Source organism: Bombina bombina, chromosome 1 (assembly GCF_027579735.1).
Source record: "Bombina bombina isolate aBomBom1 chromosome 1, aBomBom1.pri, whole genome shotgun sequence".
NCBI classification, from domain to species: Eukaryota; Metazoa; Chordata; class Amphibia; order Anura; family Bombinatoridae; genus Bombina; species Bombina bombina.
In genome coordinates this window covers 1,375,696,914-1,375,724,034 of record NC_069499.1, presented here as the reverse complement: position 1 = coordinate 1,375,724,034, position 27,121 = coordinate 1,375,696,914, and the positions used below count along the sequence as shown (strand labels likewise).

General features: G+C 39.0%; 1 protein-coding gene across 1 annotated transcript in view; it reads left to right on the top strand.

Moving 5' to 3' along the window:
* C1H1orf43 (chromosome 1 C1orf43 homolog) overlaps window positions 1-27,121 on the top strand; it is an 86,094-nt gene that overhangs the window by 28,170 nt on the left and 30,803 nt on the right. The gene's annotated exons all lie outside the window — the stretch shown is intronic.

The window sequence follows — 27,121 nt, the reverse complement described above, 5'->3', positions numbered from 1 at the left end:
GACACTAAAGTCAAATTTAAGCTTTCATGATTCAAATAGAACAGATTGTGCACAGTCTTTTTATATGCACACTTTGTAGCACCAGCTCTTTCAGAGCATGTGCAATAGTTAAAGGGATTTGTCTACTGGGAGCTAGCTGAACACTTCAGGTGAGCCAATGGTAACAGGCATATAAGTGCAGCCACCAATCAGTAGCTAGCTCTGAATGGTGCATTGCTGCTCCTAAGACTACCTAGGTATGCTTTTCAGCAAAGGGATACCAAGGTAACCAAGCAAATTTGATGATAGAAGTAAATTGGAAAGTTGTTTAAAATTGCATTTTCTGTGTGAATCGTGAAATAAATATTTAAGGTTTTCATATGTAAGTCTTTGCCTCCCCCTGTATCATGTGACAGCCATCAGCCAAATTGAAATAAGTTTTAAAATTTGTCTTTAAAAAAATGTACTACTCATTTAAAATTCTAAGTACTGTAAGTGCTTTTACGTTGTCTTTTTTTATTATGCCCTTGTTGATCATGCAATTCTTTTGTATTTAAAGGGACAACACTTTGAGATGGTAATTTAAACTGCTAAATTGTTTATATAGGAAAAACCTCTGCAATATACTTTCATTATTTATTTTGTCCCCTTTTCCAGTAATTCCATTCTGAATTTGTGAGCTTTTCAAATCCTGTTAGAAATGGAAGTGTAGAACAATGTTATATTCCACACAACCATTGGTTGCACACTCTAGGGACTTATTTATAACTGTCCCACTGCAGAGAAGGTAACCTAAGTAACAACATGGCAGTTCCCATTGTTTTATAGACACTAAAACTTTACACTTATTTTGTCAATAGTTAAACAGTTAATGACACTTTAAAAAATAGGTCTACATGTTATTCTCAGATTTTTTTTTTTTTTTTAATGCATCATTCTAGCTAGCATATATTTAGTGTTTAATGTCCCTTTAATGGTCCTTTAACTCACAGGAGGAAAATATTTAAAATTTTAATCTAAAAGTGTATAAAAATATTTTGCAGTCTGTTTATTTCTCTGAATATTATGTTTTTTTCCTACTTCCTGCAAGTCTGAAAAGTGTCCTGCTGAGATGTGATCCCCGATGTTTCTAAATACTACACAGGGATTATTTTATCATTACAGCAGCTTATTAACATAAATTCCCAATTAGCTGCAGCAAAAGAGATAATACAGGCATGACCAAGTCTTTTCAAGGGATGTTTCTTTGGACTGGAAAACAATGTAAATTGTATTAATAAAGTAATTAGTTTAGTGTATGCAGTTATTGTATAGTCCACTGGTTAGTTGCTGATATATGGATAGGTTAAAAGGACTTTTTAAATCCCTTTATAAAAAAAAAAGAGAGAATACAGCCACGCATTAATTCGGATAGATATCTGCCTCTAAACAATCTCTACGCACATAGGGCCAGATTACAAGTGGAGCGCTAAATATCGCTTGCATGCAAACGATATTAGCGCTCCACTTTGTAATACCAGCGCATGATAATGTGCACTGGTATTACAAGTAAATTGTGAGCTTGCGTTCGCATTGCTAGGAAGCATTGCGCTCACGAGAGGGCCCTTCCATAGGCACCTATGGGAGCCTCGTTCTGATGCCATCTGATGCTGTGAAGGGGGTAAGTAGCGCAGCGATGGTTAGCATTTTTAAATATATATGTATATGAATATATACATATATTTATTTCATATAGGTGGCAAGAGTCTACGAGCTAGTGACATATGGGATATACATAGCAAAGGGCATGGGCAAAGTTTCCCAAACCTCAAATGCCTATAAATACACCTTCCACCTCACTAATACCTCAGTTTTACAAACTTCACCTCCTTAGTAGGTGGTGAAGCATGATGTGCTTGATTTTCTTCTGTGAAAGGCGCTTCTAAGCATATTGAAGCCCAGTTCCTTTCTAAGTACAGTGTTTGTCTGAGGGATGTGAAGGGAGTATTGCCTGATGATGCCATGTTTTCACCTATGGGGAATCTATTCTAGGGTTCTCTGTAAATTCGTTCGCAGGGATTCGTCTGCTGCCTCCCTTTACAGATCAACATTATACTCCTCTACCATTACCTCTGCTGATATGTTTCAGTACTGGTTTGGCTGTCTTCTATATGTGGATGGGTGTCTTCTGGTAAGTATATATAATTTTTAAGACACACTCCGCTATGGAAGGCACTTTATATTATAAAGTTCTTAATTTATATTGCATATATTAACCATGAGTCAGGTCTGTTAATTTTTCCCTTTGCAGTCACATGGTTTCAGAATGGAAATTATGGTTATGGGAGAATCTAGGTATTTTTTTCTTACCTGGGGTTCTGGTTAGCTTTTAACATGTCTGTTTTTAAAATTTTTGTAGGAAAATTAGGCTCGCAATGACGCAAATTGCATCTTTTTATTGAGTCATTTTTGGCGCAAGTACTTTTGGCACGAAATCGCGCCTGCTGTGAGGTGAGTTGCGTCATTTTTAGAATGAGGTTGCGCCTGTTATGACGCGAGTTGCATCTTTTCAGTGCGTTGTTCTTGGCTCCAAAATTTGTTATATTAAGCCTCTCCCTCTAATGCTCGTTGCACTTATTATATTATCGAGAGCTATGATGCTTGTTTTTGATTTTACTTTTTGTATAAGAATTTTATCATAAGCATTTTTTCCCATTCCTGAAACTGCTATTTTGAGGAAATTGGATATTTTGTTTAAATGTTATTTTTTCTTGTTTGTTACATTTTGCAAGATATCTTAAACTGATCCTGCCTCTGATGTTACTGTAGGAACTAAGCTGCCTGAACACAATTCTACCAAAGCTAAGTGTGTTTGTTGTAAACAAGCTGATCTTATTTATTCAGCTCAATTATGTGGCATTTGTTATGACAAATTATTACATGCTGATAATGTTTCTATAAGTACAAATATATCTTCTGTTATTCCTTCTCAGTCTAATGTACCTGATATTCCTGCAGATATGAACATTTTTATTGCTGCAGCCATAGAGAAGGCTATGACTGCTATTCCACCTTCAAATAAATGTAAAAAGTATTTCCAAACTTGTCATAGATCTAATGAATTTTGTATGACCGACAGCATACTGAAGTATCCTCTATTGGCGAGGGTTCCTCTGACTCAGAGGAAACTGCATCACAGACAGAAATTGACAAATCTATTTAAAATTGAACATATTTGTTCTCTATTAAAGGAAGTATTGTTTACTTTGGGTATTGAGGAGTCGAGTCCTCCTGTTAGCAAAGCTAATAATCGTTTAAATTCTGTATTTAAGACTTCTGAGGTTACTCCTGAAGTTTTTCGTATTACAGATGCTATCTCTAATATGATTGCTAAAGAATGGTCTAAACTTGGTACCTCTTTTAACCCTTCTTCTAGGTAGCTAGTCTAGAATTTTGGGAAAAGGTCCCTAAGGTTGATGGGGCTATTTCCACTCTTGCCAAACGTACTACTATTCTTATGGAAGATAGTACTTCTTTTAAGGATCCTTTAGATAGGATGCTTGAATCTTACCTTAGAAGAGCATATTTACATACTGGTTATATTCTTAGACCAGCTATGTCTATGGCTAATTTTGCTGCTGCCTCAACTTTTTGGTTGGACAGTTTAGCGGAGCAGTTATCAGATCCTGAACTATCTAGCATTGTTATTTTACTTCAACCTGCAAATCATTTCATTTGTGATGCTATACAGTGGGGCAAAAAAGTATTTAGTCAGCCACCAATTGTGCAAGTTCTCCCACTTAAGAAGATGAGAGAGGCATGTCATTTTCATCATAGGTATACCTCAACTATGAGAGACAAAATGTGGAAACTAATCCAGACAATCACATTGTCTGATTTGGAAAGAATTTATTTGCATGTTATGGTGGAAAATAAGTATTTGGTCACCTACAAACAAGCATGATTTCTGGCTCTCACAGACCTGTATCTTCTTCTTTAACCCCTTAATGACCACAGCACTTTTCCATTTTCTGTCCGTTTGGGACCAAGGCTATTTTTACATTTTTGCGGTGTTTGTGTTTAGCTGTAATTTTCCTCTTACTTATTTACTGTACCCACACATATTGTATATCGTTTTTCTCGCCATTAAATGGACTTTCTAAAGATACCATTATTTTCATCATATCTTATAATTTACTATAAAAAAATTATAAAATATGAGGAAAAAAATGGAAAAAACACACTTTTTCTAACATTGATCCCCAAAATCTGTTACACATCTACAACCACCAAAAAACTCCCATGCTAAATAGTTTCTAAATTTTGTCCAGAGTTTAGAAATACCCAATTTTTACATGTTCTTTGCTTTTTTGCAAGTTATAGGGCAATAAATACATGTAGCACTTTGCTATATCCAAACCACTTTTTTTCAAAATTAGCGCTAGTTACATTGGGACACTGATATCTTTCAGGAATCCCTGAATATCCCCTGACATGTATATATTTTTTTTTAGAAGACATCCCAAAGTATTGATCTAGGCCCATTTTGGTATATTTCATGCCACCATTTCACCGCCAAATGCCATCAAATAAAAAAAATTGTTCACTTTTTCACAAATTTTTTCACAAACTTTAGGTTTCTCACTGAAATTATTTACAAACAACTTGTGCAATTATGGCATAAATGGTTGTAAATGCTTCTCTGGGATCCCCTTTGTTAAGAAATAGCAGACATATATGGCTTTGGCGTTGCTTTTTGGTAATTAGAAGGCCGCTAAATGCCACTGTGCACCACACGTGTATTATGCCCAGCAGTGAAGGGGTTAGTTAGGGAGCATGTAGGGAGCTTGTAGGGTTAATTTTAGCTTTAGTGTAGTGCAGTAGACAACCCCAAGTATTGATCTAGGCACATTTTGGTATATTTCATGCCACCATTTCACCGCCAAATGCGATCAAATTGAAAAAAACGCTACATTTTTCACAATTTTATGTTTCTCACTGAAATTATTTACTAACAGCTTGTGCAATTATGGCACACATGGTTGTAAATGCTTCTCTAGGATCCCCTTTGTTCAGAAATAGCAGACATATATGACTTTGGCGTTGCTTTTTGGTAATTAGAAGGCCGCTAAATGCTGCTGCGCATCACACGTGTATTATGGCTAGCAGTGAAGGGGTTAATTAGGTAGCTTATAAGGAGCTTGCAGGGTTAATTTTAGCTTTAGTGTAGAGATCAACCTCCCACCTGACACATCACACCCCCTGATCCCTCCCAAACAGCTGTCTTCCCTCCCCCACCCCACAATTGTCCCCGCCATCTTAAGTACTGGCAGAAAGTCTGCCAGTACTAAAATAAGTTTTTTGTTTTTTTTGTTTAAAAAAAAAAAATAATTCTGCTGTGTAGGACCCCCCCTTAGCCCCAACCTCCCTGATCCCCCCCAAACAGCTCTCTACCCCCCTCCTCTGCCTTATTGTGCACCATATTGGGTACTGGCAGCTGTCTGCCAGTACCCAGTTTGAAATCAAAAGTTTATTTTAAGATTTTCTGTAGTGTAGCTTACCCCCCTTAACACCCAACCCCCCACCCTCTCCCAGATCATTAATATTTTTTATTCCCACCCTCTCTCCCACTGAGTCCCACCTTGTGCCTCTTCCACTTCAATTCTAACTTTTGGGCAGTTTCACACGTGCACGCTCCCGTGCACGCGCGCACACTCCCGTGCACACGCGGCGCACGCGCGATCCCGCCCCCCTCCTCTACTGATGGCCTCCCTGGACACGCTCCCACCCACCAACGATCATAGCCGTTGCAGAGAGGGCCACAGAGTGGCTCTCTCTGCATCGGACTGCTTAAAAAAGTTATTGCAGGATGCCTCTATATCGAGGCATCACTGCAATAACATGAAAGCAGCTGGAAGTGATCAGGATCGCTTCCACTGCTTTCAAAGACCAACGACGTGCAGGGTACGTCCTTGGTCGTTAATGACATTTTTTTGGAGGACGTACCCTGCACTTCGTTGGTCATTAAGGGGTTAAGAGGCTCCTCTGTCCTCCACTCATTACCTGTATTAATGGCACCTGTTTGAACTTATCAGTATGAAAGACACCTGTCCACAACCTCAAACAGTCACACTCCAAACTCCACTATGGTGAAGACCAAAGAACTATCGAAGGACACCAGAAACAAAATTGTAGACCTGCACCAGGCTGGTAAGACTGAATCTGCAATAGGCAAGCAGCTTGGTGTGAAGAAATCAACCGTGGGAGCAATAATTAGAAAATGGAAGACATACTAGACCACTGATAATCTCCCTCGGTCTGGGTCTCCAGGTAAGATCTCACCCCATGGGGTCAAAATGATCACAAGAGCAGTGAGCAAACATCCCAGAACCACACGGGGGGGGACCTAGTGAATGACCTGCACAGAGCTGGGACCAACGTAACAAAGGCTACCATCAGTAACACACTACGCCGCCAGGGACTCAGATCCTGCAGTGCCAGACGTGTCCCCCTGCTTAAGCCAGTACATGTCCGGGCCCGTCTGAAGTATGCTAGAGAGCATTTGGATGATCCAGAAGCGGATTGGGAGAATGTCCTATGGTCAAGTGAAACCAAAGTAGAACTGTTTGGTAGAAACACAACTCGTCGTGTTTGGAGGAGAGAGAATGCTGCGTTGCAATCAAAGAACACCATACCTACTGTGAAGCATGGGGGTGGCAACATCATGCTTTGGGGCTGTTTCTCTGCAAAGGGAACAGGACAACTGATCTGTGTACATGAAAGAATGAATGGGGCTATGTATCGTGAGATTTTGAGTGCAAACCTCCTTCCATCAGCAAGGGCATTGAAGATGAAACGTGGCTGGGTCTTTCAGCATGACAATGATCCCAAACACACCGTCCGGGCAACGAAGGAGTGGCTTCGTAAGAAGCATTTCAAGGTCCTGGAGTGGCCTAGCCAGTCTCCAGATCTCAACCCCATAGAAAACCTTTGGAGGGAGTTTAAAGTCCGTGTTGCCCAGCGACAGCCCCAAAACATCACTGCTCTAGAGGAGATCTGCATGCAGGAATGGGCCAACATACCAGCAACAATGTGTGACAACCTTGCGAAGACTTACAGAAAACGTTTGACCTCTGTCATTGCCAACAAAGGATATATAACAAAGTATTGAGATGAACTTTTGATATTGACCAAATACTTATTTTCCACCATAATTTGCAGATAAATTCTTTCCATGTCAGACAATGTGATTGTCTGGATTTGTTTCCACATTTTGTCTCTCATAGTTGAGCTATACCTATGATGAAAATTACAGGCCTCTCTCATCTTCTTAAGTGGGCGAACTTGCACAATTGGTAGCTGACTAAATACTTTTTTGCCCCACTATATTTGATGTCATTAAGATTAATGTCAAATCTATGTCTTTAGCTATTCTAATTAGAAGAGCTTTATGGCTTAAATCTTGGAATGGTGTCTAAATCTAGATTATTATCTCTATCTTTTCAGGGTAATAGTTTGTTTGGTTCTCAATTGGATTCTATTATCTCCACTATCACTGGGGGTAAGAGAGTTTTTCTGCCCCAAGACAAGAAATCTAAGGGTAAATTTAAAGCTCCCAATAGAATAAAGGTGCGGCCCTCAAACCATTTCTTCTAGTGGGGGGCAGACTAAAGTTATTTCAAGACATTTGGACAGATTCTGTCCAAAATCAGTGGATTCAGAATATTGTTTATCAAGGGTATCGAATAGGTTTCAGAATAAGACCTCCCATGGGAAGATTCTTTCATACTCATGTTCCAACAAACCCTGTGAAGGCTCAGGCTTTTCTGAAGTGTTTTTCAGACCTAGAGCTTTCAGGGGTGATTGTACCAGTTCCTCAGCAGGAACAGGGATTGGGTTTCTATTCAAATCTATTCATTTTCCCAAAGAAGGAAGATTCTTTCAGACCAATCCTGGATCTGAAACTTTAAATCGTTTTGTAAGAGTCTCAACTTTCAAGATGGTGACTATAAGGACTATTCTGCCTTTTGTTCAGCAAGGTCATATCATGTCCACAATAGACTTGCAGGACGTTTATCTTCACATTCCGATTCATCCAGACCACTATCGATTTCTGAGATTCTCTTTTCTAGACAAGCATTACTAATTTGTTGCTCTTCCATTTGGCCTAGCAACAGCACCAATAATTTTCTCAAAGGTTCTCGGTGCCCTTCTATTTGCAATCAGAGAGCAGGGTATTGCGGTGTTTCCTTATTTGGACGATATCTTGGTACTAGCTCAATCTTTTAATTTAGCAGAATTTCACACGTAATAACTAATGTTGTTTCTTCAAAGACATGGTTGGAGGATCAATTTACCAAAGAGTTTCTTAATTCCTCAGACAAAGGTCACCTTCTTAGGTTTCCAGATAGATTCAGTGTCCATGACTCTTTCTCTAACAGACAAGAGACAAATGAAATTGGTCTTAGCTTGTCTAAACCTTTAATCTCTATCATTCCCTTCAGTGGCTATGTGCATGAAAGTTTTAGGTCTCATGATTGCAGCATCGGACGCAATCCCCTTTGCTCGTTTTCATATGAGACCTTTAGAGCTTTGCATGTTGCACCAGTGGTGCAGGGATTATACTCAGATATCACAGTTGATATACTTAAAACCAACACTCAACTCTCTCTGACTTGGTGGTTAAACCATCACCTTATTGTTCAAGGGGCCTCCTTTGTTCGGCTTTCCTGTACTGTGATCACAACAAATGCAAGTCTTACAGGTTAGGGAGCTTGTCTGAGGGTCTCTGACAGCACAAGGGGTTTGGAATCTTCAAGAGACGAGGTTACCAATCAATATTTTAGAACTCTGTGCTATTTTCAGACCTTTTCAGGCTTGGCCTCTATTGAAAAGAGAACTGCACATTTTGTTTTCAAACAGACAATATCACAACAGTGGCATATGTCAATCATCAAGGGGGGACTTGCAGTCCTTTAGCAATGAAAGAAGTTTCTCTGATACTTTCTTGGGTGGAATCCAACTCTTGTCAAATCTCTGCGATTCATATCCCAGGGGTAGACAATTGGGAAGCGGATTATCTCAGCCGTCATTCTCTACATCCAGGGGGAGTAGTCTCTCCATCCAGATGTGTTTTTTCAACTTGTACAGATGTGGGGTCTTCCAGAAATAGATCTGATGGCCTCTCATCTGAATAATCAACTTTCCATATACCTTTCAAGGTCCAAGGATCCTCAGGCGAAAATGATGGATGCTCTAGCAGTTCCCTGGTTTTACCAACCTTCTTACATTTGTCCACCTCTGGTTCTTCTTTAAAAAGGCGATCTCCAAGATCATAATGGAACAATTTTATGTGTTTCTGATAGCACCAGCATGGCCTCACAGGTTTTGGTATGCGGACCTTGTCCGCATGTCCAGTTGCCAGCCTTGGTCACTTCCTATAAGACCAGACCTTCTTTCTCAAGGCCCAGCTTTTCATCAGGATCTCAAATCTCTAAATTTGAAGGCATGGAAATTGAACGCTTAGTTCTTAGTCATAGAGGTTTCTCTGACTCAGTAATTAACACTATGATACAGACTTGTAAGTCTGTTTCAAGGAAGATTTATCATAGGGTTTGGAAAACCTACATTTTATGGTGTTCCACTCATGATTATTCTTGGCATTCTTTTAGAATTCCTAGGATTCTACAGTTTCTTCAGGATGGTTTGGATAAAGGTTTGTCTGCAAATACTTTGAAAGGACAAATCTCTGCACTTTCTGTCTTATTTCATAGAAAGATTGCTAAGCTTCCTGATATTCACTGTTTGGTTCAGGCTTGTATTCATATCAAACCTGTTATTTAGATCAATTTCTCCTCCTTGGAGTCTTAATTTGGTTTTAAAGACTTTGCAGGCTCCCCTTTTTGAGCCTATGCATTCTTTGGATATTAAATTACTTTCTTGGAAAGTGTTATTTCTTTTAGCTATCTCTTCTGCTAGAAGAGTTTCTGAATTGTCTGCTCTCTCTTGTGAGTCTCCTTATCTGATTTTTCCATTAAAGTTGTGAATTCTAACAACATCAATAGGGAAATTATTGTTCCTTCCTTGTGTCGTAATCCTAAGAATACTCTTGAAAGGTCTTTACATTCTTTGGATGTGGTAAGAGCTTTGAAATATTATGTTGAGGCTACTAAAGATTTCAGAAAGACTTCTAGTCTGTTGGTTCCAGAAAAGGTCAGAAAGCCTCTGCTATTTCTTTGGTATCTTGGTTGAAACTTTTGATTCACAAAGTTTATTTGGAGGCGGGGCAGTCTATCCGCCTCAGCGAATTGCAGCTCATTCTACTAGATTAGTCGCCACATCTTGGGCTTTCAAGAATGAAGCTTCAGTTGATCAAATTTACAAAGCAGCAATTTGGTCGTCTTTGCATACATTTTGGGAAACTTTGCCCCCTCCTGGTAGGAATGCATATCCCATACGTCACTAGCTCATGGACTCTTGCCACCATGAACGAAATTAATTTATCAGGTAAGTTTTTACATAAATTATGTAATTTATGTGTTAATGTGTATTTACATGCACGTCTAAAGCACTAAATTGCTGCGCTTCTGCTAGAATAGTGTTATACGTTTGTAAGAGCACTAGATAACAGTAGTTTTTGTTGCCTTGAAGAGCTTCAGACACATGCACACTACCTACCTAGTTATGCTCTTCAACAAGGAATACCATGAGGATAAAGCATATTTGATAATAGAAGAAAATAGAATTTTAAAAAAAAATGTTATGCTTTGTCTGAAACATGTCCCTTTAAAGCTTTTTGAAAGGGGTATGACCATGAACTGCAAAACAATGTAGATTTTGCTAAAAAAAAAAAAGTGACTGTTTTGAAAACATTTACATTTTATGAACTTTTTTTAAATGAAGTGCAAATATATATTATGATTATTTAAAAAGCCCTAAATGTCCCTTTAAGATGAAACATGTTTATTTCCTTTTGCTAAAGAAAACACGTTTAGCAGGTGCCCTAAACCTGTGTTTATTCATGTATAACTTATATCCTGTGTTAAAATAAAAAGATACTAGCGCTCAATAAATAAGACTGGTTACTAAGTAAGGACTTAAATGATGCTTTAACATATCAATCTTCTATTGACCAGTCAATCGATTTCAAATTGCCTATTTGCAGTAATTTTTTTTTTTTTTATCCCTTAGTCATAAAATGTCAGTGTTTTTTTTTCTCCCCTAAATCTAATTTTCTTTTTAAATACTTATATTTTGTAGTTGGAATTGACCACTTCTCTATGTCAGATTTCCTTACATGCATTATGTATGAATTTTTCCCCCCCCCACATCAAACCAGTTATTGCATTTCTTGTTTTGACTTTACACATTTTGAAATATAATTATGACTTAAAATAATATCTCACATCTTTGTATTTTGCCCTTATTATCTCGGCTCCTATTTCTGCTTTAAACTCTGATATGATTTAAACCTTATTTTTATTTTTTTTCTATCCATCATAGCTTTATTTCCACCCAAACGCCCATTTTCCAAATCTCATAAACCCTTTTCCCCAACTCTAAGCATAAAGGATTCCTACTCTTCTATTTCACTGTCTCTGATAAGTGTCCATGACATCATTATTTTTTTATATTCCATATTTAAATAAAATCTTCATTTTTATTTAGTACAATGTCTCAATTTCATGTCAAGCTCCCTTCCATTTTTTGTTCGTTTTATTGTATTACATGGTAGTGATCTATCCAATACTGGGGGTCGATCCGATAAAAATCGTCGCCCGCAAAAGCCGGCGACGCCAATAATTGCGCGGATTTGGTATCCTATATACGGCGTAAGCTAGAAGTTACGCGCGTATATTTCTGCCGTCGCCCGCAGTTTTTTGGGCCATAGGCAGGTATACCAAACCCGCGCAGTTTGGTATCCAATATGCAGCGTAAGGACTTACGTGGCGAAAATGGAGAAAACTTACTCCATTTTCACCTCGCCACAAAAAGCAGCCGTAAGAAGCCTTACGCTGACTATTGGAGCCCCGTAACTCCCTAAACTAACTAGAAAATAAACCTAACACCTAACGCATGCGCAATGTCTATCTCCCTGTCAACCGCGATCTGCTAAAATAAACCTAACACCTAACGCATGCGCAATGTCTATCTCCCTGTCAACCGCGATCCCCCCCCCCCCCCCCGAAATCCCTAATAAAGTTATTACCCCCTAAACCGCCGCTCCCGGACCCCGCCGCCATCTACATAAACTAACCCCCTACTGTGAGCCTCTAAAACCGCCGCCATCTACCTTATCTATCCCCTAATCTGACCCCTTACACCGCCGCCACCTATATAAAAATTATTAACCCCTAATTTAATCCCCCTATACCGCTGCCAGCTATATTAATATTATTAACCCCTAATGTAAGCCCTTTACACCGCCGCCATCTCTATTAAAATGATTAACCCCTAATTTAATCTACCTACCCCGCCGCCAGCTATATTATCTATATTAACCCTAAGTATATTATAGTTAATATAGTTATTACATTATATATATTAACTATATTAACCCTAATTATATTAGGGTTAATATAGTTACTATAGTATTTATATTAACTATATTAACTCTATCTAACACTAACACCCCTAACTATATTTATATTAAATTAATCTAATTAATTTATAAACTAAAATATTCCTATTTAAATCTAAATACTTACCTATAAAATAAACCCTAAGATAGCTACAATATAATTAATAATTACATTGTAGCTATGTTAGGGTTAATATTTATTTTACAGGTAAATTGTTAATTATTTTAACTAGGTATAATAGCTATTAAATAGTTATTACCTATTTAATAGCTACCTAGTTAAAATAATTACCCAATTACCTGTAAAATAAATCCTAACCTAAGTTATAAATACACCTACACTATCAATAAATTTAATAAAGTACAAACATCTATCTAAAAATACAATTAAATTAACTAAACTAAATTACAAAAAAAAACAAACACTAAATTACAAAAAATAAAAAAAAGATTACAAGATTTTTAAGCTAATTACACCTATTCTAAGCCCCCTAATAAAATAATAAACCCCCAAAATAAAAAAAATTCCCTGCCCTATTCTAAATTAAACATATTTCAAAGCTCTTTACCTTACCAGCCCTTAAAAGGGCCTTTTGTGGGGCATGCCCCAAAGAATTCAGCTCTTTTGCATTCAACAAATACAATCCCCCCCCCCCCCCCCATTACAACCCACCACCCACATACCCCTATTCTAAACCCACCCAAACCCCCCTTAAAAAAGCCTAACACTACCCCCCTGAAGATCTCCCTACCTTGTCTTCACCACACCGGGCCGAACTCCTGATCCGATCCGGGCGATGTCGTCCTCCAAGCGGCAAAGAAGAATTCTTCCTCCGGCGATGTCATCCTCCAAGCGGCAAAGAAGAATTCTTCCTCCGGCGACGTCTTCCTCCAAGCGGCAGCAAAGTCTTCATTCTTCCGGCGGCATCTTCAATCTTCTTTCTTCGCTCCGCCGCCGCGGAGCATCCATCCCGGCCGACTGCTGTACTTGGAATGAGGTACCTTTAAATGACGTCATCCAAGATGGCGTCCGCCGAATTCCGATTGGCTGATAGGATTCTATCAGCCAATCGGAATTAAGTTAAAAAAATCTGATTGGCTGATTGAATCAGCCAATCAGATTCAAGTTCAATCCGATTGGCTGATCTAATCAGCCAATCAGATTGAGCTCGCATTCTATTGGCTGATCGGAACAGCCAATAGAATGCGAGCTCAATCTGATTGGCTGATTGGATCAGCCAATCGGATTGAACTTGAATCTGATTGGCTGATTCAATCAGCCAATCAGATTTTTTTAACTTAATTCCGAAGACAAGGTAGGGAGATCTTCAGGGGGGTAGTGTTAGGCTTTTTTAAGGGGGGTTTGGGTGGGTTTAGAATAGGGGTATGTGGGTGGTGGGTTGTAATGGGGGGGGGGGGGGATTGTATTTGTTGAATGCAAAAGAGCTGAATTCTTTGGGGCATGCCCCACAAAAGGCCCTTTTAAGGGCTGGTAAGGTAAAGAGCTTTGAAATATGTTTAATTTAGAATAGGGCAGGGAATTTTTTTTATTTTGGGGGTTTATTATTTTATTAGGGGGCTTAGAATAGGTGTAATTAGCTTAAAAATCTTGTAATCTTTTTTTTATTTTTTGTAATTTAGTGTTTGTTTTTGTAATTTAGTTTAGTTAATTTAATTGTATTTTTAGATAGATGTTTGTACTTTATTTAATTTATTGATAGTGTAGGTGTATTTATAACTTAGGTTAGGATTTATTTTACAGGTAATTGGGTAATTATTTTAACTAGGTAGATATTAAATAGTTAATAACTATTTAATATCTATTATACCTAGTTAAAATAATTAACAATTTACCTGTAAAATAAATATTAACCCTAACATAGCTACAATGTAATTATTAATTATATTGTAGCTATCTTAGGGTTTATTTTATAGGTAAGTATTTAGATTTAAATAGGAATATTTTAGTTTATAAATGAATTAGATTAATTTAATATAAATTTAGTTAGGGTTAGATAGAGTTAATATAGTTAATATAAATACTATAGTAACTATATTAACCCTAATATAATTAGGGTTAATATAGTTAATATATATAATGTAATACCTATATTAACTATAATATACTTAGGGTTAACATAGATAATATAGCTGGCGGCGGGGTAGGTAGATTAAATTAGGGGTTAATCATTTTAATAGAGATGGCGGCGGCGTAAGGGGCTTACATTAGGGGACAATAATTTTAATATAGATGGCGGCGGTGTTAAGGGCTCACTTTAGGGGGTTATAGATATAATATAGCTGGCGGCGGGGTACGGGAGCGGCGGTTTAGGGGTTAATAACTTTATTAGGTTGCGGCGGGGTAAAGGAGCGGCGGTTTAGGGGTTAATAGCTTTTTTATTGTTAGGATAGTGAGGGGGGATAGCGGATAGAGGGTTAGACAGTGCGGGCTATGTTAGGGAGGCGTGTTAGACAGTGCGGGCTATGTTAGGGAGGCGTGTTAGACAGTGCGGGTGTTTTAGACTTTAGTCAGGTTTTATAGGCGCCGGCAGATTCTAACGTGGCGCAAGTCACTGGCGACGCCAGAAATTTGTACTTACGCAGATTTCTGGACATCGCTGGTTTGTGAGACTTACGGCACGTTAGCATCTGACGGCGACCTATATGGGATGGCTCGAGTTGCGAGCTGAAACTGCGGGCGACGCCGGTTCCCTCGCTTGCGCCGCAAACTGCGATCGATATCGGATCGCGCCCCTGGTTTCTACTCACTAAACTGGTGCTTGTTTAACTTCTACTTTCTAAAACAACATTCATTCTTTACATTTTTTCATTCTAAATTTTGAAGTTCTACAGTTGTGAAAAATATTCAACCATAAAATCAATGTCAGTACTTAGTAGGAAAAAAAGACAAACGTTGTTAAAGGGACACTGCACCCAATTTTTTTCTTTCGTGATTCAGAAAGAGCATGCAATTTTTTTTTATTTATATTTTTATTTTTATTATCAGCAATAAATAAAAAATAAAAAAAAATCATGAGAATTTAAACAATTCTATACAATTTTACCATTGAATCAAACATTGAAACATTTTTCTCTTTTGTCAATCTGCTGAAATTTGTAATTTATATAGACAAACCAAATTAACAATAAAATACATTTAAGGGAGAAAAAGAGAAAGAAAAAAAAAGAGGGGGGGGGGGGGAGAAGGGGAAGAGAAAAGAAAAAAGAGGGTGAAGATAGAGAGGGGGGAAGGTGAGACTTATCTCCTCTTCCTCATAACTCTCCTACTCTATTACCAGGCATCAAGTAATAATACCAACACTGAGTTCCTAAATGGAAAGATCATATAATCTATTTCAGTCGTTGAGTGTATTTTAATAAAGACTGACCATTTTTAAAAAAAAAAATTAATGTCTTCCATCATGCACTGTTTTTTTAAGACAATTTCTGAGTTCTTAAAAATTAAATATTTAGCTGCTAAAATTGTTAGAATACTTAATTTTTCCTGGGGTTGGTATTCTTTGCTGGGTTTTACACAAAATATTATTTGTATCATTGTGAAGGTCAAAGAGGAGATATGCAATGAGTTGTTCAGCCAAAATTCTATTTTATACCAGAATTGTCTAATTTTCGGGCACTTCCATATCATGTGCATCAAATCTGCTGCGGGAAGGGAACACTTGGGGCACTTATTGAAATTTAAGTTACGTAATTTATAGCCTTTTTCAGGAGTAAAATATGCTTTATGTATTAATTTAACATGTGCCTCTCTCCATGTAGCAGAGAGAGTAGACTGAGTTACTTTGCTGATTGATATTTGAATAAATTTTGAGTCTATAGTATTGGGAAAAATCAACGCATTCCAGTCTAGCACCATTTGTGCTAGTACTGGAATCCCCTTGTTAGCATTAAGAAGAATGTAACCTGGAGTAATTGACATGCGTCCACTTTTAATTAACAGTAACCAGCTTTCCAGTTTTCCCAAATCCCAACACCAGCCTACATCTCTTACCAATTCTGAGATATGGGGGCATATGTATCAAGCTCGCCAGAAACAGCAGTTATGAAGCAGCGGTCCGAAAGACCGCTGCTCCATAACCTGCCCGCCTGCTCTGAGCAGGCGGACAGACCGCCGGAAATCAACCCGATCGAGTACGATCGGGTTGATTGACACCCCCTGCTGGCGGCCAATTGGCCGCGAGTCTTCAGGGGGCGGCGTTGCACCAGCAGCTCTTGTGAGCTGCTGGTGCAATGCTGAATACGGCGAGCGTATTGCTCGCCGTATTCAGCGAGGTCTGGAGGACCTGATTCGCAGTGTCGGATCAGGTCCGCCAGACCTTAATAACTAGAGGCCATAATTTCTTATATGTAGATATGCATAAAACTCCTTGTTCAATATATTAAACTCACTTTTCAATTCCTCAAATGTTTTTACACATTTTATTTCCTTATTAATACATTGCTGGACTCTCTCCAATCCTAGGTTAGACCATTTTTTGAATATTGCCGACTTTAAGCCAGCTTGAAATTTTGGATTCCCAGTTATTGGTAAATACTGAGAGGCATTACACTTAACTTTTAACATATCTCCTATTTTCACCATGCCTTTAAAGGATTTAAAATAGCTTTAAGCCTTTTTATTTCCAACGGTAAATGTTTTGGCTCACAATGAATCAGCCCTAAAGGAAGAAATGTATTACAGATACTTTCCTCAAGTAGTGCATCTGAAACATAATTTTTAGAAAAAATCCAGTCTGTCACTGTGCGTGCCAAGAAAACCAAATTGTATAATCTAATATCTGGCAGAGCTAAACCTCTGTATTCTTTTGCAAGAGATAGTTTCAATAGGGATATCCTTGACCTCTTTCCTTGCCATATAAATCTTCTAAATGCACTATTTAATGAGCGAATATCCTTTTCAAAAACTATAATTGGAGTGTTCTGCAAAATATATAACAATTTTGGTAGAAGAACCATTTTATATAATGCAATTCTACCAGAAATAGATATTGGTAAATGTTGCCAGATTTTCAGCTTCTCTCGAATATTAACCAAGACTGGGATTATGTTAAATTTATATAAATCAGTAGGGTTAACTGGAATCTTGATTCCTAAATAATTAAATGATTCAGAGACCACTTTGAACAAAATATCCTTTATTGAATCGACATTTCTCCAACATTGGTGTGTCCGGTCCACGGCGTCATCCTTACTTGTGGGATATTCTCTTCCCCAACAGGAAATGGCAAAGAGTCCCAGCAAAGCTGGTCACATGATCCCTCCTAGGCTCCGCCCACCCCAGTCATTCTCTTTGCCGTTGCACAGGCAACATCTCCACGGAGATGGTTAAGAGTTTTTTGGTGTTTAAATGTAGTTTTTATTCTTCTATCAAGTGTTTGTTATTTTAAAATAGTGCTGGTATATACTATTTACTCTGAAACAGAAAAGGATGAAGATTTCTGTTTGTAAGAGGAAGATGATTTTAGCAGACAGTAACTAAAATCGATTGCTGTTTCCACATAGGACTGTTGAGATGAAGTAACTTCAGTTGGGGGAAACAGTTAGCAGACTTTTCTGCTTAAGGTATGACTAGCCATATTTCTAACAAGACTGTGTAATGCTGGAAGGCTGTCATTTCCCCTCATGGGGACCGGTAAGCCATTTTCTTAGTCAAAAACAAACAGAATAAAGGGCTTATTATGGGCTAAAAAACTGGTAGACATTTTTATGGGCTAAATCGATTGCTTTATTTGTGCATATTATTCAAATTTAGGCTAACAATTGACATTTATAATCTTGGGGAACGTTTATAAAACGGCAGGCACTGTATTGGACACCTTTTTCAGTCAGGGGGCCTTTCTAGTCATAGACTGAGCCTCATTTTCGCGCCACTAATGCGCAGTTGTTTTTTGAGAGCAGGGCATGCAGATGCATGTGTGAGGATCTAAGAATCTCTGAAAAAGCTTTTAGAAGGCATCATTTGGTATCGTATTCCCCTCAGGGCTTGGTTGGGTCTTAGCAAAGACTGTATCTGGGACTGTATAGGGGTTAAATTGAAAAACGGCTCCGGTTCCGTTATTTTAAGGGTTAAAGCTCTGAAATTTGGTGTGCAATACTTTTAAGGCTTTAAGACACTGTGGTGAAAATTTGGTAATTTTTTAACAATTCCTTCATACTTTCTCACATATTCAGTAATAAAGTGTTTCTGTTTGAAATTTAAAGTGACAGTAACGGTTTTATTTTAAAACGTTTTTTTGTGCATTGTTGACAAGTTTAAGCCTGTTTAATATGTCTGTACCTTCAGATAAGCTATGTTCTATATGTATGAAAGCCAATATGTCTCCCCATTTAAATTTATGTGATAATTGTGCCATAGCGTCCAAACAAAATAAGGACAGTACTGCCACAAATAATGATATTGCCCAAGATGATTCCTCAAATGAGGGGAGTAAACATGATACTACATCATCTCCTACTGTGTCTACACCAGTTTTGCCCATGCAGGAGGCCCCTAGTACATCTAGTGCGCCAATACTTATTACCATGCAACAATTAACGGCTGTAATGGATAACTCCATAGCAAATCTTTTATCCAAAATGCCTACTTATCAGAGAAAGCGCGATTGCTCTGTTTTAAACACTGAAGAGCAAGAGGACGCTGATGATAATTGTTCTGTCATACCCTCACACCAATCTGAAGGGGCCATGAGGGAGGTTTTGTCTGAGGGAGAAATTTCAGATTCAGGAAAAATTTCTCATCAAGCTGAACCTGATGTTGTGACATTTACATTTAAATTAGAACATCTCCGCGCACTGCTTAAGGAGGTGTTATTATTCTGGATGATTGTGACAATTTGGTCATTCCAGAGAAATTATGCAAGATGGACAGGTTCCTAGAGGTTCCGCTGCCCCCCGACGCTTTTCCTATACCCAAGCGGGTGGCGGACATAGTAAATAAAGAGTTGGAAAAGCCCGGCATACCTTTTGTTCCTCCCCCTATATTTAAGAAATTATTTCCTATGGTCGACCCCAGAAAGGACTTATGGCAGACAGTCCCCAAGGTCGAGGGGGCAGTTTCTACTCTAAACAAACGCACTACTATTCCTATCGAAGATAGTTGTGCTTTCAAAGATCCTATGGATAAAAAATTGGAAGGTTTGCTTAAAAAGATTTTTGTACAGCAAGGCTACCTTCTACAATCAATTTCATGCATTGTTCCTGTCACTACAGCAGCGTGGTTCTGGTTCGAGGAACTAGAAAAGTCGCTCAGTAGAGACACTCCATATGAGGAGGTTATGGACAGAGTTCACGCACTTAAATTGGCTAACTCTTTTATTTTAGATGCCGCTTTGCAATTAGCAAAATTAGCGGCGAAAAATTCAGGGTTTGCTATTGTGGCGCGCAGAGCGCTTTGGCTAAAGTCTTGGTCAGTGGATGTGTCATCCAAGACAAAATTACTTAACATTCCTTTCAAAGGTAAAACTTTATTTGGACCTGATTTGAAAGAGATTATTTCAGACATCACTGGGGGAAAGGGCCACGCCCTTCCACAGCATAGGTCTTTTAAGGCTAAAAATAAGCCTAATTTTCGTCCTTTTCGCAGAAATGGACCAGCCTCTAATTCTGCATCCTCTAAGCAAGAGGGTAATGCCTCACAACCCAAACCAGCCTGGAAACCAATGCAAGGCTGGAACAAGGGTAAGCAGGCCAAGAAGCCTGCCACTGCTAACAAGACAGCATAAAGGAGTAGCCCCCGATCCGGGACCGGATCTGGTGGGGGGCAGACTCTCTCTCTTTGCTCAGGCTTGGGCAAGAGATGTTCAGGATCCTTGGGCGCTAGAAATAGTTTCTCAAGGTTATCTCCTGGAATTCAAGGAACTACCCCCAAGGGGAAGGTTCCACAAGTCTCACTTATCCTCAAACCAAATAAAGAGACAGGCATTCTTACATTGTGTAGAAGACCTGTTAAAGATGGGAGTGATACACCCAGTTTCCAATAAAGGAACAAGGAATGGGATTTTATTCCAATCTGTTCGTAGTTCCCAAAAAAGAGGGAACGTTCAGACCAATTTTGGATTTGAAGATCCTAAACAAATTTCTCAGGGTACCATCGTTCAAAATGGAAACTATTCGAACGATTCTACCCACCATCCAGGAAAGTCAATTTATGACTACCGTGGATCTAAAGGATGCGTACCTACATATCCCTATCCACAAGGAACATCATCAGTTCCTAAGGTTCGCTTTTCTGGACAAACATTACCAGTTTGTGGCTCTTCCATTCGGATTAGCCACTGCTCCAAGGATTTTCACAAAGGTGCTAGGGTCCCTTCTAGCGGTTCTAAGACCAAGGGGCATTGCAGTAGTACCTTACTTGGACGACATTCTAATACAAGCGTCGTCCCTGTCAAAGGCAAAGGCTCATACGGACATCGTTCTAGCCTTTCTCACATCTCACGGATGGAAGGTGAACAAAGAAAAGAGTTCTCTGTCCCCGTCAACAAGAGTTCCCTTCTTGGGAACAATAATAGATTCCTTAGAAATGAGGATTTTTCTGACAGAGGTCAGAAAATCAAAACTTCTAAGCTCTTGTCAAGTGCTTCATTCTGTTCCTCGTCCTTCCATAGCGCAGTGCATGGAAGTAATAGGATTGATGGTTGCAACAATGGACATAGTTCCTTTTGCACAAATTCATCTAAGACCATTACAACTGTGCATGCTCAAACAGTGGAATGGGGATTATACAGACTTGTCTCCAATGATTCAAGTAGATCAAAAGACCAGAGATTCACTCCGTTGGTGGCTGACCCTGGACCATCTGTCCCAGGGAATGAGCTTCCGCAGGCCAGAGTGGGTCATTGTCACGACCGACGCCAGTCTAGTGGGCTGGGGTGCGGTCTGGGAATCCCTGAAAGCTCAGGGTCTATGGTCTCAGGAAGAGTCTCTTCTCCCGATAAACATTCTGGAACTGAGAGCGATATTCAATGCTCTCAGACCTTGGCCTCAACTAGCAAAGGCCAAATTCATAAGGTTCCAATCAGACAACATGACGACTGTTGCTTATATCAATCATCAAGGGGGAACAAAGAGTTCCCTGGCGATGAAAGAAGTGACCAAAATAATTAAATGGGCGGAGGATCACTCCTGCCACTTGTCTGCGATCCACATCCCAGGAGTGGAAAATTGGGAAGCGGATTTTCTGAGTCGTCAGACATTTCATCCGGGGGAGTGGGAACTCCATCCGGAAATCTTTGCCCAAATAACTCAATTATGGGGCATTCCAGACATGGATCTGATGGCGTCTCGTCAGAACTTCAAGGTTCCTTGCTACGGGTCCAGATCCAGGGATCCCAAGGCGACTCTAGTAGATGCACTAGTAGCTCCTTGGACTTTCAACCTAGCTTACGTATTCCCACCGTTTCCTCTCATTCCCAGGCTGGTAGCCAGGATCAATCAGGAGAGGGCCTCGGTGATCTTGATAGCTCCTGCGTGGCCACGCAGGACTTGGTATGCAGACCTGGTGAATATGTCATCGGCTCCACCATGGAAGCTACCTTTGAGACAGGACCTTCTTGTTCAAGGTCCATTCGAACACCCAAATCTGGTCTCCCTCCAACTGACGGCTTGGAGATTGAACGCTTGATTCTATCAAAGCGTGGGTTTTCAGATTCGGTGATAGATACTCTGGTTCAGGCCAGAAAACCTGTAACTAGAAAAATTTACCATAAAATATGGAAAAAATATATCTGTTGGTGTGAATCCAAAGGATTCCCATGGAATAAGATAAAAATTCCTAAGATTCTCTCCTTTCTTCAAGAAGGTTTGGAGAAAGGATTATCTGCAAGTTCTCTAAAGGGACAGATCTCTGCGTTATCTGTCTTACTACACAAAAGACTGGCAGCTGTGCCAGATGTTCAAGCATTTGTTCAGGCTCTGGTTAGGATCAAGCTTGTTTACAGACCTTTGACTCCTCCCTGGAGTCTAAATCTAGTTCTTTCAGTTCTTCAAGGGGTTCCGTTTGAACCCTTACATTCCATAGATATTAAGTTACTATCTTGGAAAGTTTTGTTTTTGGTTGCAATTTCTTCTGCTAGAAGAGTTTCAGAGTTATCTGCTCTGCAGTGTTCTCCTCCTTATCTGGTGTTCCATGCAGATAAGGTGGTTTTGCGTACTAAGCCTGGTTTTCTTCCTAAAGTTGTTTCTAACAAAAATATTAACCAGGAGATAGTTGTACCTTCTTTGTGTCCGAATCCAGTTTCAAAGAAGGAACGTTTGTTACACAATTTGGACGTTGTCCGTGCTCTAAAGTTCTATTTAGAGGCTACTAAAGATTTCAGACAAACATCTTCCTTGTTTGTTGTTTATTCTGGTAAAAGGAGAGGTCAAAAAGCGACTTCTACCTCTCTTTCCTTTTGGCTTAAAAGCATTATCCGATTGGCTTATGAGACTGCCGGACGGCAGCCTCCTGAAAGAATCACAGCTCATTCCACTAGGGCTGTGGCTTCCACATGGACCTTCAAGAACGAGGCTTCGGTTGATCAGATATGTAAGGCAGCGACTTGGTCTTCACTGCACACTTTTGCCAAATTTTACAAATTTGATACTTTTGCTTCTTCGGAGGCTATTTTTGGGAGAAAAGTTTTGCAAGCTGTGGTGCCTTCCGTTTAGGTGACCTGATTTGCTCCCTCCCTTCATCCGTGTCCTAAAGCTTTGGTATTGGTTCCCACAAGTAAGGATGACGCCGTGGACCGGACACACCAATGTTGGAGAAAACAGAATTTATGCTTACCTGATAAATTACTTTCTCCAACGGTGTGTCCGGTCCACGGCCCGCCCTGGTTTTTTTAATCAGGTCTGATGAATTATTTTCTCTAACTACAGTCACCACGGTATCATATGGTTTCTCCTATATATATTTCCTCCTGTCCGTCGGTCGAATGACTGGGGTGGGTGGAGTCTATAAGGGATTATGTGACCAGCTTTGCTGGGACTCTTTGCCATTTCCTGTTGGGGAAGAGAATATCCCACAAGTAAGGATGACGCCGTGGACCGGACACACCGTTGGAGAAAGTAATTTATCAGGTAAGCATAAATTCTGTTTTTTCTTGAGCCAATATAACTCTGACTTTAACGGGTTTACTTTGTATCCAGAAAAGGATCCAAATTGTACTATTATTCACAGAAGTTCCGGTATTTTAATCTTAGTATTTGCAATATAAAGAAGTATATCATCTGCATATAACGCGATTTTTGACTCATGCTTACCTATTCTAATACCCTCAAGACGATGTCTAATCATGCGTGCAAGAGGTTCTGTAGCTATATCGAACAGAAGAGGCGAGAGAGGGCAACCCTGACGCGTTCCCCTCTCAAGTATAATTTCTGGAGATAAAAAATTATTAACTATTAATCTTGTTCAGGGTTCCTTATATAAAAATTTTTAATTTGGAAGTAAACATGTGGCTAAGATATATCGAGTCAAAGGCTTTCTCAGCGTCAATCGATACTATTGCAAGGTCTGGGGTGCCCTCTCTCTGCCCCCCTTCCGCATTCTCATGATTCCTAAAATATTCTGTTATTAGGAGAACCTCTCTGATTTTAGAGGCAGAGTTTCGTTTATAGAGAAACCCTGCTTGATCTGTATGTATAATGTGCGGCCGGCCCTTTTGAAGTCTGCGTGCCAAGATTTAAGTCAAAATCTTATAATCCGAGTTTAGTAATGCTATAGGGCGATATGACTCCTTATGTACAGGGTCTTTCCCCCCCCTTAAGTACTAAAGTTGTGTAGGAGGCAGAGAAGCTAGCTGGTATGATATTACCCTTAATATAAAAGTCATTATAAAGTTTTGTCAAATAAGGAACTATTTCTTGGGCTAAGATCTTGAGAACCTCATTAAGAAGCCTGTCTGGTGCTGTTGCTTTATTTATAGACATTTCAGAGATAGTTTTTCTCACTTCTTCCTCGGAGTGTTAAGGCTATTCATTGTTTCTGCTGAAAGTGTGGGACAGTTAATTCTGTTCCAGAATTCAACGGCCTGAGCTTCGTCAGTAGTTCTCAGCGAATAAAGATCCTTGTAATATTGTGTGATTACTTCTGTTATATCCTCGTTCTTTGTAAGAATCCTCCCTTCATATTCAATTTTATCAATTAAAGAAGATTTTTTTCTCTTTTAACTAGTTTGGCTAAAAGTCTACCAGATTTATTTCCAAATCTATATAGTTTAGATTGGAATCTCAATTCTCTTTGTGTTTCCAAAAGCAATATTAAAGCATCTCTTTCGTTCTTGGCCCTAATATACTTAGCCCAGTTCAGAGACGATTTCTCCAAGAGATAGCGATTATACAAATTAGTCACGCACTTAATTGCTTCTTTTTCTCTAGCTTTTAATTTATTTGCTATCATGGCAGCATATGCTGTTATCTCCCCTCTGAGGACTGCCTTTGCCGCACCCCAAAAAGTTTCAGGCCTATTAATATAATCAGAATTAAATTGAACGTATTCTCTAAATTTATCATTCAGATGTCTTTTAAATTTTATATCATTTGCCAGGTAATAGGGAAAACTAAATCTCATGGCTGTACTTTTCTGGCGATTAAGATATATCTCCAAAAAAATCGGAGAGTGATCGGATCGGACTATAGGTGTTATTCCCATTTTTGTTTTCATTGTGCATAGCCGTTCATCTACCAAGAATAAATCTATTCTTGATAGCGTTTTATGTGCCTTAGATAAGCAAGTATACTCCCGTACATCGGGATTCTGGATCGTCCAGATATCTTTTAATGCTAGATTTTGATAAATTTTCTTGAACATCTTTATTTCTAAATTGTCTTGTTTTACTTGTTTAGAAAACTGCCTTAATCTATCTAAGGGACATTGTGGGGCCATATTAAAATCGCCTCCTAGTATCAAATAACCTTCAATGTAGGAAAGTATTTTGGATTGCAGTTTATTCCAAAATTCATAATCAAAAACATTCGGTGCATATATATTACAAAGTGTATAAATTTGTTTTGCAATCTTAATTTTCAACATTGCATATCTCCCCTCTGGATCTATCTTAGAGTGTATAACTTCAATTCTTTTCCCTATTAATGTAGCTTCCCCTCTTTTCCTCCTAAAACTAGGTGCAGCAATTACTTCTTTGACCCAAGAAACCTTCATTTTCATTGTTTCTGCCGTAGTTAGATATGTTTCTTGCAGAAACACTATGTCTGCTTGCATTTTTCTTTTGGGAGATAATAGCTTTCCTTTTATTAGGAGTCGAAATACCCCCCACGTTCCAAGATATTAATTTAAATTTATCTGCCATCTTCTCTTTATCTTTTATCTAATGTGAAAGAAGAAAGGAGAGAGAAGGAAAAAAAAAAAGAGGGGGGGGAGGAGGGGGAAGTGGATACCCCTCTCCTTCTCTTAACCCAGAATAGATCCCTATACAATCCTGCATCTCTTAATAATGTCTAACCACCCACTTGGGGCCTACTGGGCTGTGGAATCTAGCTCAGTTAAAAAAATGTCGGCTTTTTGTGGATTGTCAAAAAAATATAAATTTTCTTTAACAGAAACCTTAAGTTTTGATGGGTATATTAAAGTTGCTGGATACCCTCTCTGTATATATTTTGTACAAATCGGTGCTAATTCTCTTCTTTTTATAGACGTTTCAACTGAGAAATCCTGAAACAGAAGTATTTTAGCTCCTCCAATAGTATTGGGCTGTTTTTTTTCAAAATTGCTGAAGTATGTTAACTTTGTCTATGTAATTTAGAAATCGTGCTATTACTGGTCTAGGTCTTTTATTATTTTTATTTTATTATCTGTCTGAGGTGGCCCTATTCTGTGCACTCTTTCAACTATTACTGATGTGCGAGGCAGTTCAAGTAACTGAGCTAATGTTTCTGTTATGAACAGGGTTAGATTCTCATATTGTTTACCCTCCGGTATACCAATGATCCGGATATTATTCCGTCTGGACCGATTTTCAAGGTCCTCTAATCTTATCTGCATTTTTGAATTTTTATATTTGTGTCCTATATACTAGAGCTATGTGCAACAGTTAGATCCTCTATATCTGAAACCCTTTGCTCTACCTCTTGTAGTCTACTAGAGAATTGTCTAACTTCCTGAGTGAGTAGCGAGATATCATTTTTAGTTTCAATTTTTAAAGCTTCAAATTTAGGGGTTAGAGCCTCTGAGATGTTGGTAACTAAAATTTTGAATATTTACAATCTCATTTATGGGATTAAGATTTACTGCAGCAATATGTGAATCTGCTGCATTGTCAGGTATGCCTTTAGTTTTTTTATCTTTGTGTCTACCCGCCATGCCTGGAGAAGGAGTCTTAGGCCCCTATTTATTAAAGGTCTTGCGGACCTGATCCGACAGTGCGGATCAGGTCCGCAAGACCTCGCTAAATGCGGAGAGCAATACGCTCTCCGCATTTAACATTGCACCAGCAGCTCACAAGAGCTGCTGGTGCAACGCCGCCCACTGCTGACTCATGTCAATCAACCCGATCGTACTCGATCGGGTAGATTTCCGGCAATTCCTGTCCGCCTGCTCAGAGCAGGCGGACAGGGTTATGG